Source organism: Anolis carolinensis, chromosome 5, assembly GCF_035594765.1.
Source record: "Anolis carolinensis isolate JA03-04 chromosome 5, rAnoCar3.1.pri, whole genome shotgun sequence".
Classification (NCBI taxonomy): domain Eukaryota; kingdom Metazoa; phylum Chordata; class Lepidosauria; order Squamata; family Dactyloidae; genus Anolis; species Anolis carolinensis.
The window spans coordinates 128,484,152-128,500,713 of record NC_085845.1 but is presented as its reverse complement, the minus strand read 5'-3'; the positions used below and the strand labels follow the sequence as shown (position 1 = coordinate 128,500,713).

At 39.2% G+C, this 16,562-nt stretch overlaps 1 protein-coding gene across 3 annotated transcripts in view; it reads right to left on the bottom strand.

Annotated features, from left to right (window-relative positions):
* Positions 1 to 16,562, bottom strand: part of tafa5 (TAFA chemokine like family member 5) — a 504,871-nt gene that overhangs the window by 12,923 nt on the left and 475,386 nt on the right. The window lies entirely within an intron of this gene.

The following is a 16,562-nucleotide window of genomic DNA, read 5'->3' as shown; positions in this document are numbered from 1 at the left end:
AAAAACAAAAAAATAATTGGACCATTGGCCAACTTAGGCATCATTCCCAGGCTCCCCTTCCCCTCAGTTTTAGGTCTAGAGGGGTGAAAACTGTCACACATGTAGGAAACATCTACCACTCTTTGCCCGTCAAGTTTTATAATGTTTGGGCCGTCCTCCGATTTTTAGGGATTTTTTTTTTCTATAAATAAAATCTTAAAAACATGGCATGATTTGTACTTATATCCTACATTATGACCTGGATTAAAAGCTTCAGAGTTACTTAAAATTCCACTAATTCTGAGAAGTTTAACTCTCGATCTGCAGAAGAGGAGTGAGTTTAAAGGCAGGGCTTAAGATTCCACTACTTCCAAGAAGTTTAACTCCATCTCCAGAAGAGAAGTGAGTGTAAAGGCAGGGCTTAAGATATCACATGTGATGCTTTCCCCTCAGTCTGCAGAGTAGTGGTTGGCAAGGCAAGGCAGGCAGTAGGCAAGGCGGATGGTGTTCTTTTCCTTCACATTGATTGGCCTGACAGACAGGGCTCAGTGGTCTCAAAAATAAGTGACCAAACAGTTTCTGTTCTTACTTTTCTTTTCGTTTCATTGTTTGTTTCCGTATGGGAAAGGGGTGTACCGTTTTGTGCCATCTGAATGGATGGAACAAAACGGAAACACAAATTAATCAAGTGATACAGATACCGGGCCTGACTATTGGATAGGATAAGTTTTACAACCCTGAGAGGTGACTAACACTAATAGGAGGCAAGCTATTATCTGAAGTTAAGAATGTGCTTGTGCGTGTTATCCTAAATATGTTAACCATTTCTCCAGATATGAAGTGACAGCAAATTCACTTTTCCATAATACTTTACTAAGTATAAAGTTCATGACTATTTCAGACAAAGAAATTAATACCCAATATTTTCAGAGGCATAACTACATTACTTCTTTTAGCAGCATTGTAAGCAAAGAGGAACTAATTCTGATTGGCTGGCTAGCTGCTGAATTCATGTATATTTCCTTCAATATTTGCAGTTCCCATTCCTAATGGAAGCTGACAGAATGTAAATGAGTTTCTAAAGGAACCAGCAAAAGTGGCAATTTTTCTCATTTAATCTTCAGATGAGCTGTCTGTCTCCCAGATGCTGAGCTTCATTAGAATTCTGAAACTAATTTCACCTATCAACACATGATTATTGGTTTGAGTGAGGTTTTTGGAAACTCTGAGTAAAAATCACTATCAAATGCTGGTTGGCTAAAGAGGAGAAAAGAAAAGACCACGTTAAAGAAACGAGGGATGTGGGGAGGGGAGACAAAGTAATCTACTTGTGTAGTTACTTAAACTACTGAATACTTAAACCTCCCCTTGGCTCCCAAATCCCCACTTTAAAGTCAGTTAAAGGAATAATAAAAAGTAAATCTTGACTGATATAAGACCTAAGCCAAGGCTGGCACCTCATTCCTAAAGACATTTAGTGGGATATAAATGCTGTTGATTTCTGTGGAATTTACTTAAAAATAAATGCAGTTCAGTTTGCAAATAAAATTTTAGTGCCACGAGTCACACACACACACACATATAACATGATTGCTTCTGTACAATGAAAGTTCACCAAGTGGGAAGATTAGTTTGATTTTGAGAAAGAGTAAAACTGGCCTAGTTTATAAACTACGAGATAAGCCACTAGAGCTTCACATTCCCTATTATATTTTTACCATCTGGACGTTTCTGTTCCAAAAACCATTCACTTGCTGTGTCCCAGCAGTTTTAGGCAAGATCACGGGGGCTTTTTGTGTTTTTAATCTTCTGCTTCTGATTCTCTTTCATGATGTTACTAGCAGAAGGTTCCACTTTGAAAGGGTGCACCCTAGTGCTCCCTTTCCTTGATTTCTCTTCCCCTCCTCTCTAATCCCTTTCTCCTCTTTTCTCTCTTTTTCCATTCCAATGTTCATTCATCCTTTACTTCTCTTACGCCCTTTTTTCCACTTACTGGACAGCAGGATGTCTTCACCCCTTCTTAACTATCTGAATAGCTGGAGAGCCCTGGAGAAGAACACGTTATGCATAGCTGCCTAAAGGCCTTGTGGAAAAAAAATCAGGTTTTCCTACAACTTCTCCTATGATGGTTAGAGAAGATTTAATGTCCTATGCTCCAGTCACCAAGTGTCCAGGAATAAGATGGTGGAAATACAAGAACTGCCAAGAAGTTTTTTTTTTCTAAAGCAATTTTTTAAATTAATTTATCAAGGTTCAGACATTTATTCCGAGGTGTTGTATAGAAAACGTATCCTCACCTTCCCCATGTTCACTTACTTTGTTCCTCAACACTTTCAGAATATCGAGGGCAAAGAGCTATTTCCATGAGAGTGCAGCCAGTTTTCCTGTCTCATTCCCAGGATTATTTTAGTACAAGTAATAGATGATAAATTTTCATTTCTATTTTTAAAATTTAATGTTCTGCACTCTTCTCATGTGGTCTGCAAATAGATGCTTCTTTTGACATGCCTCCTTTTGATAACTTATTTCAAACTTGCAATTCTGTGGCAAATTGCAATCTAAATATCACTGTTTTGCTAAGATGCTAGGGTTTTGATCCACAAAGTACCTGCACATCATATCTTTGCAAAATAATCTTTCTTACTAACAGACATATTTTGCACCATTTCTTTGAGTGTGATCATGTAGCTATGATACATATCTAGAAAGCTCAACCTCAGCCGTTTATTACTGTTCACAAGAAGAAAGACGAAAAGACACTGTCAAGGTTAAAGGCTACAAACTGCTATTCAAAGAAAAGAAAAAAAGAGTAATACTATCTAAGGGGTATCCAGCCAGTGCATTATCCCAGTCAACCTGTATGTTTTTATTCTGTACACAAAAATGTATGTTTGCAATGGTCTAATTCAAGCCATGGCTCCTAGGGGTGTGCAATTTGGTTTAACCCCATTCTGTTTTCAGTATCTAGATGTCAGTGAACCCCCAGATCTGTTTTTTGGGAGTATCCCAAATTTGGTCAGAAAAAAAATATCTGTTTTTCGATCTGGCAACCAAAAGAGCCAGAAAGATCCATCCCATTGGCGGCAATGGGGAACTTATGAGGCTCCCCTTTCCATCATTTTTAGGGCTTTAATCTTAAGAAACCACCCTTTCTGGGATCCTTTTTCCTTATATCCTTCAATAAGATCTAGGTTAAAATCATGAGACTTAAAAAAACCCATCATTCCTGGGATCCTTTCTCCTTATATCCTTCCATGAGACCTGGGTTAAAGGTATCAGACTTAAGAAACCTCTGAGGATGCCTGCCATAGATGTGGGCGAAACGACAGGAGAGAATACTTCTGGAACATGGCCACACAACCCGAAAGACATACAACAACCCTGTGATCCCGGCCATGAAAGCCTTCGACAACACATTAAGAAACCATCCTTTCTGGAATCGTTTGCCCTCAACACCCTTTAAATAAAGCTGAGTTAAGGGAGGCACCCTTTGTAAACACTTATTTCCATGGGAGCCACACCACCTGAAGGAGCATTAGCCATTATTTTAAAAAATATATAAATTATCTCCTCATTTTATGGCGGCTTTAGCTCTACCCCACATTTGAAACTTGCCTCATCTGAAGGGCATCAGCAAGGGCAGTTTCTTAAGTGGGCAGAAAGTAAACTGCTTACTTATTACTATTTGATTCAAAAAGCAAGCCAAGCCATGCAGAGCTGCGAGTGGCACTGAGAATTTAGATCATTAATCTGTCTCTCTCAGAAGCCAGCCACAACAGAAAAACAGTTTGGCTGAAAAATACGTCACGGCTTTCTTCTGTTCTGATTGGCTCAACAGGCGCTACAAGCGATAGAGGAAAGGTACTATAGGAATAGGGAAAACTGTAAAAGAGTTTGAACTGACAGACAAAAAAAGAACAGAAAATTGAAGTTGCGTAAATACTTCAAAGGTTACTACTACTACCACCACCACCACTACTACTATATTGCACGATCAAATGTATGTGTCTCATTTCAGTAAAATAACTAAAAATAGTGGTTCCTGCTAAAGATGTGCAATCTAAAATATATGTGTGTGTTCATACACACAGATGAAGGGAGAAATAATATGTGTTAACCTACCAATTAATATCCTAACAAGGTTTTAATAAACTCTACGATTTGTGCATGATGCATGTATTTATATATTTTATTGGATTTATATTCTACTTTTGCTCAGGTCACTTGCTTACTCTTGTTTCTACTATTTTATTCTTCATATTTATTTGTTTTACAGATAGTTTTGACAAGAGAATCCAGTCACAGGTTTCAGAGTGAACCTACTGAATAACGCATCCACTGGTCCATATAGGGATCACCTTAAGTCCAAAGTACAGGTAGTCCCCAAGTTACAAACATCCAACTTACAAATGGCTCATAGGTAAGAGCGGGGGCGAGACAATTAGAATTGAGGGAAATCTACCCTTAGAAGTGGAAATTCACTCCTGAAAGAGTCATCATGAAGAAAAGGTGTCTCCACCAGATCTTTATCACCAAACCTTGTTCTCAAAACAAGCCATATTTTTCAAAATCCAATTATCACAGGGACAGAAAATGAGGTGAAATCTTCTGAACAGGGACACACACAGCAAAACAAAAACCACAAGGGTGTTAACCCTCCCCTATGCTATCTAAAGTATGTGTGTGTATGTGGAGTTACACTTCAAAAATATGCCTGTTTCCACTTATATACAAATTCAGTTTAAGAACAAACCTACAGAACCTATCTTGTTCATCAATTGTGGACTGCCTGTACCTGATCCAGGGAGAGATCATGAGGGTAAAAATGTCAAGTGGGTGGAAGGAATCCAAAAGTTTGAAATGGAAGAGCCAGCCTGGAGAGAAGATTCATCACAAGTTTCTGAAAGAAGGATGCAGCAAGCTTTGACAGAAATGCCTCACAAGGAATTACCTTGAATCTAGGATCTCTCTTTATGTGATTTGGGGCTTAGAATTTTTTTTTCAGTTTTGATCTTTTAACTTAAGCAAAGTGACTAACACAATAGTTGGGTGCCCGTATAGCTATTCTGAAAACCATTGCCAAGTTCAAAAGGGGGGATTATCTCTGACAAAATACAAGAGTAGCATTGTAACTTATTTGACCTGGATGACCTGGTTATGGAAGAACCCGTCGCTCTATTTAGACAAATAAAGAAGAGTGTTGAATGGATCACCCCAACCTATGTGTGTGATTTCCTCTCAGTAATACAGTGTATGCTGGAAAACAGAATTCATTACCTGGGGTTACTCACATTTAATATCTGATTGCTTTACACATGCTGATAATATTACCATTAATAATGATTATGATGATTATTATTTAGTTATATTTCTATAATCTTTTTAGTACCTCACTTGAAGACAAAGGACATTTCCTTTCATCTTATATTTTTACATGCCACAAGTCTGACAAGATTCCTAGTTCATTCTGGCACAAAAATTATCACATGCATTTGAAGATTCCCATGGGATGACAATGACAGCGGCAATACTACTACGATGGCATATTAACTTGCTTCACTTAACCTCTTTGGTTTAATGATTCTCTGAACTGGTTGGGTAATCTCAGATCATTTGCAGCTGATCTCTGCATTTATGGATTCTTTGGAAATGACTTGCATTTAAACTAAATAAATGTGTATGCTCCAGCTCAAGTGCATGCAAGGATTCAGACACAAAACTGAGACTCTCACTGCTTCCTCAGAGATGATAAATACCATTTACAATGCTGAATTATAGGTCATAATCTTTTTAATTGCTGCATTTATCACATGGATAGGCTTGGATCATGCCCTCCCACACACAATTGCATGGAATCCAAGTTTGTATGAGCAATTGCATTTCACAAAAGAGCAAAACTAAACCATGTGTGGACATAAGTATCAGGCATGATTTGGACCAGTCCATTGCCTATATGGGACACTGTCGCCATCAGATCAGGTCTGTGTTGCTATTGTTGTCACTAACAGAAAGCTGCTTCTGATATTACAGCCCTTTCTGATGTCAGAAGCACCTGAACAACCAAGAAGAGGAAGGGAATATTGACTGCTCCTTCTTCCTGCTCATGTGGTGCCTAGGATCACTAGGATCTCACACTATGGCCATCTAAAATAGGTGCCAGACTCTAAAATTTCAGGAAAGTGTATGTGGCTGTTTCTAAGGCCCATTCTTAGCATTTCTGCTCCAGATTGGCCATGGATTGGCTGGTAAATTTAGATGAGGCTCAAGACATAGTGAATCTGGTTTAAACAAGCAGAACTGAGCAAAGGAACAAGTAGTAAGGCTAAGTAAGATCTGAACACCCTTCAAGGATATAGTACAAGGGTGTGATGCAGTCTGCAACAGGAGCAAAATTAGGTACGCAAACAATTCAGTAACTGGGTTGTTGTATGTCTTTCGGGCTGTGTGGCCATGTTCCAGAAGTATTCTCTCCTGACATTTCGCCCACATCTATGGCAGGCATCCTCAGAGGTTGTGAGGTATGGATAAACTAAGTAAGGAAAGGAAAGTATATATATCTGTGTAGAGTCCAGGGTGTGGCAAGAGTCCTTTGTCACTGGGAAGCCAGCATTAATGTTTCAGTTAATCACCATAATTAGCATTGGAAAGGTTTTGTCTCTTGCCTGGGGGCATCCTTTGTTCAGTCATTAACTGTCCTCTGCCCTCAGAGTGTTGGTTCCCATCTACTGTTTTGATTTTAGAGTTTTTTAATACTGGTAGCCAGATTTTGTTCATTTTCATGGTTTCTTCCTTTTTGTTGAAGTTGTCCACATGCTTGTGGATTTCAATGGCTTCTCTGTGTAGTCTGACATGATAGATGTTGGAATGGTCCAGCATTTCTGTGTTCTCAAATAATATTCTGTGTCCAGGCTGGTTCATCAAGTGTTCTGCTATGGCTGATTTCTCTGGTTGAGTTAGTCTGCAGTGCCTTTCATGTTCTTTGACTCTTGTTTGGGCACTGCGTTTGGTGGTCCCTATGTATACTTGTCCACAGCTGCATGGTATCCGGTAGACTCTTGCAGAGGAGAGAGGATGCAGTAACTCCTTGGATGAGACAACGGGTGCATTAACAATACAGTTTGAGACCATGTTAACTGCCATGGCTTAGTACTATGGAATCCTTGAAGTTTTAGTTTTGTAAGACACTAACACAATTTGAAAGAGCAGGTAAAGACCTTTGTAAAACTAGAATTTCAATGACCCCATAGCATTGAGTCATGCCAGCTAAAGTGGTGTCAAACTGCATTTTATTCTAAAGTGTAGGTGCACCCTGAGATTTATGAAATCCCATAAGCAGAACTAACCACAGGTGATGAGAGACAACCTGAATGAAGTCCTACTCATGAAAAGGGTCTTTCTTTCAGGTCAGTCTTTATTCACTAGGATCTCTTTTTGTTGTTTAGAATGTCTCCTACAAGTCATTTTAGCATGTATTTTCATATCTGGCTGATGGGGGCTGTGATGAAAACCTGGCTCTTCACACAGGCCTTTGGATAAGGTCTGCCCACCTTCATAATAATTCTTGTTTCCTGTGACCATTTCCTCATTGAATGCACTTTAATTCGATATAGCCACAGGGTTTATTCCCTTCCCAAGTTGTCCTCCCACTAATCTGTAGCACTTTGTCACCTACCTCAGATTTGAAATTTAAACGGTGCACTTTATTTAGTCTATTTTTAACTTGTGTTTTAATTATGTTATTAAGTTTGCTATTTTACCTGTATATGTAAATGTCTGTTTTTATAATTGCACATGGCTTTGTACATTTGATGTGTTTTATATTGTTACTGTTTTTATCTGGGTTCAACCCTTGTAAGCTGCCCCGAGTCCCTCTGGGGAGATGGAGACAGGGTATAAATAAAGTGTTGTTGTTGTTGTTGTTGTTGTTGTTGTTGTTATTATTATTATTATTATTATTATTATTATTATTATTATTATTATTATTGGTTAAGCTCAGTCTTGGCCCAATGTTCCCTGTAGGAAGCCGTTTTCCCAGCTGTGGGTGATAACTAAGAATTTATTATCTTCTAATGAATCTATTATTGGATTTATTTGTCATTAGAATGGTACATGTGCGTGCCAGTCTGTCAATACATATAATTTTATCATTTATAACTCAGGAAGACAACTTTCCAAGCTTCTGGTGTTTCTCGTGTCCTGTTCCAGACCCCAGAGAGCCATGTTCTATTGTACCTCCATCCAAAAAAAGCCTTTAGCTACTATAGCACAGGAACAAACTCAACTGATCAGAATTCTAGGGAAAGGATAAATGCCCAACTTAATTAGCACTGTTGCTATTCACTGCATCTTCCATGCCTTCCTTTTAAAAATAAAATTTCCAGATCCATCGTGAATTTCCCATATCATATACATTTTGGCCCTAAATCTGTCAATAATCTGGGGTTCATTCACACCACACAGTTGAAGCAATATTATTTCTCAGGATACCATAAAATGGAATGAAGGCAGTAAAAGTGGAATAACAACAATATAATGTGCTCCAAGTCTTCTTTTCCTGAAATATGTGATAAACACAAATCATTCTGTATCTCAGTTTTTTAATCGCCCTTCATGAATGTTACAAATATTCGTGTTTCAGAAATGTGTTCATGTATTTATTGAATGTGTGGATTTTGCATGACAAGTTTCTTTAGTCAAATGCAAGAAAAGAAGCCTTTGTCTTATTTGGATGATGTTATTGTTGTCTTCAGTTCCCCGGTGACATACTGTAGTAAACCAACAAGCTATGTTGTGAGTGTGTCTCATTTTTATGATTATTTCATGTTTCAGACTGCATTCAAGACAGGTTCATGGCTCAGCTATGACAGGTCCTTTTTCAAAATAATCTTAGACTGATCCAGCTAGAGAAGAGTGCTGTGGACAACTACAGAGCGTCCGAGCAGGAAGATAAAGAAAGAAAGTAATGAGAGAGAGAGAGAGAGAGAGCAAGCCACAGTGGAAGGTGAAAAGGAGATGATTGTATAAATTAAGAAACCCATACAGAAAATAAAAAGGTCCTTATTACTTTTAAAGAATTTATCGTACAGTATAATAGCATGATAATATGAATGGGAAATTAATAACCACTGCATATATCATGTTTATCTGTCCAGTTTCTTTTGTACTGAGTATTTGCATACTATTACTACAAGATGCCATATACATAACTATCTACAAGGTAATGCAGATGTTTATGAGAGATTCCTCTGTATTCAAATGGATTCTTTTGACTGAAACAAAATGATGCACTGATAGCATCACCCTGCACAAAAGTATTATCTACAAAAAGCCTAGAAAGTGTAGTGATGAGCCCAATCATGACTCATTCCAGCATCACATATACTGAAATTTCACACAATCAGCACTGAATGACTAAGGCAAATCATAATGTGAGGTGCTATCCCGTTAACTTGCATTTTGTTATTCCAAGGTTGACATTGAAAAAGAAGACTACATCACATTCATTTCTATCTGAATAGCAACATTATTGACTAGATTTTCAAAGATCTTCACTTCTTAGAGCAAAATAATATTAATACAATTATAGTGTGAAGGAGGGATCACAGAATGTATAGACTTTTCCAGGAAAGGCACAAAGAAGCAGGAACTACAGCAAAATTCTTGTCAGTATTCTTTAGGTAGGCATGTCTTCAGACAAGAAATACATTACTGGTTTTAAAAGATGTTATTATAATTATGTATCTGAGGGCTATTAATATAACACTGTAAATGAGTCTACACTTACCAATAAATCCGAGAACAGTCTGGTGCCACATACAATATGCTAAACCCACTGCAGTGGCAGGTTCGAGTTCACATGGTCCAGTCTGGCTGAGACTGAATTAGCCCCACTGAACTGTCACCTCACCCTCTATGTCACCACCGCTATTCCCAGCTATCTATAGAACTTCATGCAAGGTCTTGTGTTGTAGTTGGGCCAGGGGGCAATACTACTACTAGTAGTAGAACTGCTAGCAGGAGGAAAAGGGCTAATGGTGAGCAGGTGTTTGATGAGGAACAGCAAGCAAAGCGGCTCCTTCTGAGGATGAAACATTTGAAGGGTTCTCTAGCGATGAGGAGTCAGTGCTGGAAGAAGTTGGGTTAACAGAGAGTAGAGGAACTAAAAGGTCAACTCGGGAGCAAGAGTCAGATGAGGAAAGAGAAAGGAAGAAGATCTACTCACTGCTCTCATGGAAGATGAAACATTTGCGTTTTTTTCTGGAAATGATGGGTCTGGGAGTGAAATGGAAAGTGCTGTAGATTGGACTCAAGTAAATGTGTGTGCAGAGCCAGTTCCTGGGAATGCATCAGGAGATTGGCAAGCTACTGATACACCAGGGACATGGGGAGATCTAAGTCTTGAACAAAGATGAAGGGACTGGAGGGATGATGGGCGAGGTTCACGTATGAGATCAAGATCAGCTGTGGATAATGATGACAGGGCGGAGGCCTCATCATCATCAGATAACGATTTGTAAGTTAAAAGTGGAGTTGGAAGTACAGACTCCTTGCAGAAGGCAAGGTGTCATTTTGGATATTGGGTTGTCGCTGCCTATTCTCCTGTTGAGCTTGGGTCCTGGCTGTACAGCTTTCTGTTCCTGGATTTGGTTTGGCTCTTGACGACGGCTTCGCTGGTTCCTGGCTTGGCATTTTCTGACTTCCCCTTCGGCTCCTGGCGACGGCATCGCTACTCCTGGTTGGCTCTCCTTTTGGTTCCTGAATTCGGCTTGGCTTTCAACGATGACTTCGCTACTCCCGGTTGGCTGTCCTTTGGTTTCTGGATTCAGCTTGGCTTTTGGACAACGGTGTTGCCTGCTCACGCTACGGGTGTGCATTTGGCCCTCTTCTGGCTTTCTGTGCTGTAGTTTGGTGTGACTATAGTTTCAGTGAACTTTTGGCTGGAGTTGAGCTGGATTATCAGACAGGATAATCCGGATTATTTTCTGTTCCCGCATTTTTTGCCTTTTCTTGAAGCAAAGACATTTACTTTTACCAGGAACAATGAAGTTAAATGTTCCTAGGTTCAGAATATCATTTAATAAACATTTGTTATCTTTACTCATTGTGTGTGGCCCTTTAAGAGACGTCTGTGTCCTGACATCCTGGCTACTGCGGGTACCCTCTTCTGATACCAGCAAGGGCACTCACACAACTATTTATTTATTTACAGTATTTATATTCTGCCCTTCTCACCCCGAAGGGGACTCAGGGCAGATCGCATTATATACATATAGGGCAAACATTCAATGCGAATATACACATAGAACCAAGACAGAGACAGACGCAGAGGCAATTTAACCTTCTCCTGAGGGGATGTTCGATTCTGGCTACAGGGGGAAGCAGCTGCTTCATCATCCACTGTGACAACACTTTCTCATTCCAACATCATAAATTAGTTAAATTTGCTTCCCCACTTTATAAGTGGTACCTTATTTCCTACTTGATAGATGCAACTATCTTTCTGGCCACAGGGGGAAGCAGCTGCTTCATCATCCACTGTGACAACACTTTCTCATTCCAACATCATAAATTAATTAAATTTGCCTCCCTACTTTATAAGTGGTACCTTATTTCCTACTTGATAGATGCAACTATCTTTCGGGTTGCTAGGTCAGCAACGAGCAGGGGCTATTTTTTTTAATTGACGGGTGCTCACCCCACCACGGGCTGGCCTCGAACCCATGACCTCATGGTCAGAGTGATTTATTGCAGCAGGCTGCTCACCAGCCTGCACCACAGCCCGGCCCACTAGGAAGAAGGGAGATTCCTTTCCTTTCTCTTTGGTGATACACCTTGACTTTCCCCTGATCACAGAAGAAAGGGGTTGGGCAAGCAATGATCCCTCAGTAGCTCTAGTGCTAATTCCCTTCAATACAGCTTGTTCATTTCCCAAGCCATCTTAGCATTACCTTCTCTATAGATGCAAAGGGATTTCTCTTCAAACACTTCCTAACAAAAAATGAAAGCAAGAAAAAGAAAGTGGAAAGAGACAGAAGGTTGGGGGGGGGGTGGAAGTAGTACTGATGGTGAGGACATTTGAGGAGTCACCCCCTTATAGGCCTACAGTGTGTTAGAGCAAGTACTCACTGTTTTGCACCTCGCCGACTCATCCCTTCCTACCACTATCATTTGCAAATTAAATGAAAAACAAGGCTGCTTGCTTTTTGAATGTCGTGGTTTAACAAGGTTACTTAGATAAGGAGCTGGAAGGACGGTGTCAAGAGCGAGGAGGTATGTGAGCACTCATTCTGCCCCAGTTTTCATCTGTGAAGTGTTGCCGAATATGAAAGTGCACCCCTCTTTTATTATCTGTGATTATATGGATTCAAGCAAGATATTCAAAATATGTGCTATTTTTTCCTTTCTCCCTTTTTATTGAAAATATGAAAGCAGACAGAAGAAAAGTTTCCCCCCCCTTCTCCTCTTTCTCATTCTAGCATCTTAGAACAAAAAGATCAGACCAGACAGGTTGCCTCCAGGACAGAGCTTGTGAACAAGACAAAGACATCACTAGAGAAAGAACCTTGCCTCCTACCAAGAACAGTGATTTGATTATGTGAGGCACCAGAGTCAGTGATAAATCTTTTGGCTCTCAGAAAAATTCTTTTAAAAATGAAATAATATTGGGTACAAATAGAATTTAGGAAAAGAAAGGACAATATTTGAGGACAGTATGCCTACGCATACACTATCATAATGAAAAACAAATGCAATAAATGCTGAGCCAAGAACTGTTTCCCACTTTTAATAAAGAGCGTGTTCATATTTATTAGATATAGTCTCCCACAACTCCAGCCTATCTGGGACTCCTATTAATATTCAGCAGAGATGGGCTCATGCATTGAGGTAATATATATTCTTATATTTACATGCAGACATTTGTAAATCTTCTCCTTTTCATATCCAGAAGGAATTTAAGTTTATAAATGTGTAAACAAATCAGCATAAGTAGTGTTTGGTGTGAGGTTTGGTTAGGTTGCAAAATGCATCATATAACTTAGACTGATTTACTGTAGTGGAAAAGGACAAAAGTGCACTCAAATTATGTAGCATAATGAACTATAAATATAACATTCAGTGCATATATTCTAATTATTTTAAAGGGCATTAATTATACAGCTCAAGTTTAATTAGCAAGCACTTCCAAAGATCTGCTAACAGAGCTAGTTTACATGGATCTGCTAACAAAGCTGGTTTACAGGGACTTATATACCATGTGCAGGAGGCTCAGATGTTTTGGGAATAGTTGTTTCCATAATTACTTACCTAGGTTCATATCTTTGCTAATCATAAATTCACAGTTTTCCACCTGAAGACATATTCATAGATGGATTGATACACTTTCAAAATGGGAAACAAACTTGTTTGCTTTCTCCTTCCCAGCATGCCCAGTGGCAAATCTAGTTGAAACCGATGCCGTCAAGACTCCTGACGGGCTCCATATGCAAATCTGCATAAGAGATGGGAATATTTGTAGCTTTTCTAATGCATGAGAAAAATAATGTTTCCCAACAGCCAACCCAACAAGGAAATTTAGACTAATTTGACAGAAAACAGATGGGCAGGTTTCAGAGGCAAAAATAATTTATCCCCAGCCCTATAGATTTAGAATCACTACCACTCTGTAAGGTCTACTCCCAGAAGACATACTTGAATGGCCACTGTGTTTTATTATTATTATTATTATTATTATTATTATTATTATTATTATTATTATTATTATTATTATCATTTTATTATGAAACAGCAAACAAGATAGATATGCTGGATTTCGTATCACAAAATCACAAGTCAAACACTTCCCAAGTGTCTAGGATTGTGTGATGTATTTTCGGATGATGCGTGCAGATCCCAGTAGGGTGGCCTTTTGCAGTTTGCAGATCATAATTTTGTCAATGTCTATTGTTTCCAAATGCCGGCTGAGATCTTTTTGACACGACACCCAATGTGCCGATCACCACCGGGACCACCTGTACTGGTTTCTGCCAGAGTCTTTGAAGTTCAGTCTTGAGATCCTGATAGTGGCTGAGTTTTTCCTGTAATTATTATTATTATTATCTTGCTTTTTCTCTCCATTTGGAGACTCAAACTAAAAACTAAAAGCATTCCAAAACAACTTAAAAATACAAATATTAAAACAGAATTAAACAACATTAATATTAAAACAATCCAAGTTAAAACCATAAAAGCATATAAATCACATCACAAAATCACAACAGCCTTTGATGGTCTTCTGGGAGTTATATGATAGGATGGACAGTGTGGGCAGTGATTCAGACTATGGGCTTTGCCAGTTACTACTCTTGGTATCTTTATTACTCTTGGTATCTTTCTTCTTCTGGGGGCTTTGGAGCTGGTAATTGAGTGGAAAGCATACATATATTATATCCCTTCACATACACTGACATTGTGTTAACAACAGCATTCAGATAAGAAGATGAACAAATTATGTGAGTTGCAAAGTGTTGTATAAATTGTTCACAGAGAGCTGTCAATTAGTTTCCATTCTTGTTTCAGTGGACCAGATCATAATAGATCACTTAAAACCAATTTTCTAGATGCCTGTAGATAAAGTACTGGCATAGAAATATGCTTTTCTTTTTTTGCCAGTACTGTCATGGTCTTCTTGTGAGTCATGCTTGATTGGGATTATTGTGAGGGTTTTTTAAATTTTTATTTCTACCATTGTTACTGTCTTCTTTCATTACCAGGAACTCACTGGTAAACGATAGAGCCAGCAGCAATTGTGTCCATTGTCTTGGGCATTTCCTGATTCCAGAGGTTACTAGGAATTTTGACAGAGTTGCCTGCCAGGCCAACCAAAAACTCCTCATGAGCTGTCAGGAAACTATGCAGCACCATCAGCCTTTTTGGGCAAACTGTTTTCATCAATCCAGCTGACATCTTACAAAAGATGTGTTCTAGACGTCATTTGCATTTTTTTTACTGGTTTCTTTTTCACATTAGGACTGAAATATTTAGTTTGCTAAGCAAATTGAACCATTTTGATCACCTGCAAAGATTCACCCAATCTACCAGATATGTTTTATTGAATAATAAATAAATAAATATAAAATCTGCAGAAGACAAATACTAGTTTATAGGATGTTCCCTGCTATATGAAAAAGAAGGCAGAAATGCTTCTTTGCAAAGACAATGCCAACTGGGATGCATGTATACACCATCTAAACATCCTTTTGAACTATATTGTCCTGGTCAGCTGTGACAGCAAGGACAAGTGTTTGGAGCAGCAGAACAACAGCTTTAGCAGCCTGAACAGTAGCAGTTTAGTAGCTGCAGAAGAAGTCTTAGCAGTAGCCACAGCATCACAGCATGAGGAGCAAGCAGAAGCCAGCACTTCAGGGCATGCCGCTGAAGAGTTAACTGCTCCTTCTCATGTGCAGTTTCACAGATTGCAAGCTCAATTATGCAGGTCTGCCAGGTTAGCTAAGAAACAGACTATCCATAAGCATGGCCTTAGCATAAAAGACTCTCGAGTTCGCAGTCTTGTTGCTGGAGGCAACATTTTGCTGGATGGTGTTGTCATGAACTCATTGTGTGACTAGCTTTGTGAACCCTGGACTGGACTTGGACTTAAATACTTAGGATTTTGCAATTAGTTATATTGTTTCTTACTGGCTTGTTTGACCTTCAAATTTAGACACTGACTACTGGCATTCAGATTGTGGATTTAAGCTTTGATTTAAGAACTCTTTGTGTATGACCTTTGACTTGGATATTGACTCTCTGTGTTTGAACATGGATGAGGCTGCATCATCATCAGTGGTATCTAGCCCCACTCACAGAGCGGGACACACACTGGACTTGGTTTTCTGTCAGGGATGGGAGGAAGATGGTGGTGTGGAGGAGCTCACCATCGCTCCGTTGCCATGGATCAACCACCACCTGATTAGCCTCCTAACCTCCGCAGGGGTGGAGGACCTATTAAAAAGGTCCACCCCAGAAGGCTTATGGATCCTGATGGATTCCTGACGGCTCTTGGGGAGTTTCCCGCCACTTCGGCTGGTGATTCTGTTGATGTGGAACTCCCTCCCCAGTGACATCCGGCAGGCTTCTTCCCTTCTAGGGTTCAGAAAAAAACTAAAGACATGGCTATGTGCTCAAGCGTTCAATGAATGAACTTTCGAGCTTGGCACGATCAATTTTTAAGATTCTGGATTAACAAGGTCTAGTGGATGAAAGGACTTTAGCTCTGTGCATGGTAATGTTTTATTATTGTATATTGGTTTTTATGATGTTTTAAATGTTTTTAGTTTTTAATACCTTTTGTATTGTATTGTTGATGTGATGGCACTGTGTTGCCAGTTTGTAAGCCGCCCTGAGTCCCCCAGGGGAGAAGGGCGGGGTAGAAATACCGTAAATAAAATAAATAAATAAATAAATAAATAAATCATACCAAATATGCAAATTTATACAGATTTAATCAATTAATAGGCTTGGATTCATTTAACTATTTCCTCTGTCTTTAACCAAATGATAGGCCATTCCCTCTCATTCTCCCTTTCTCCCACACACAAATGCAC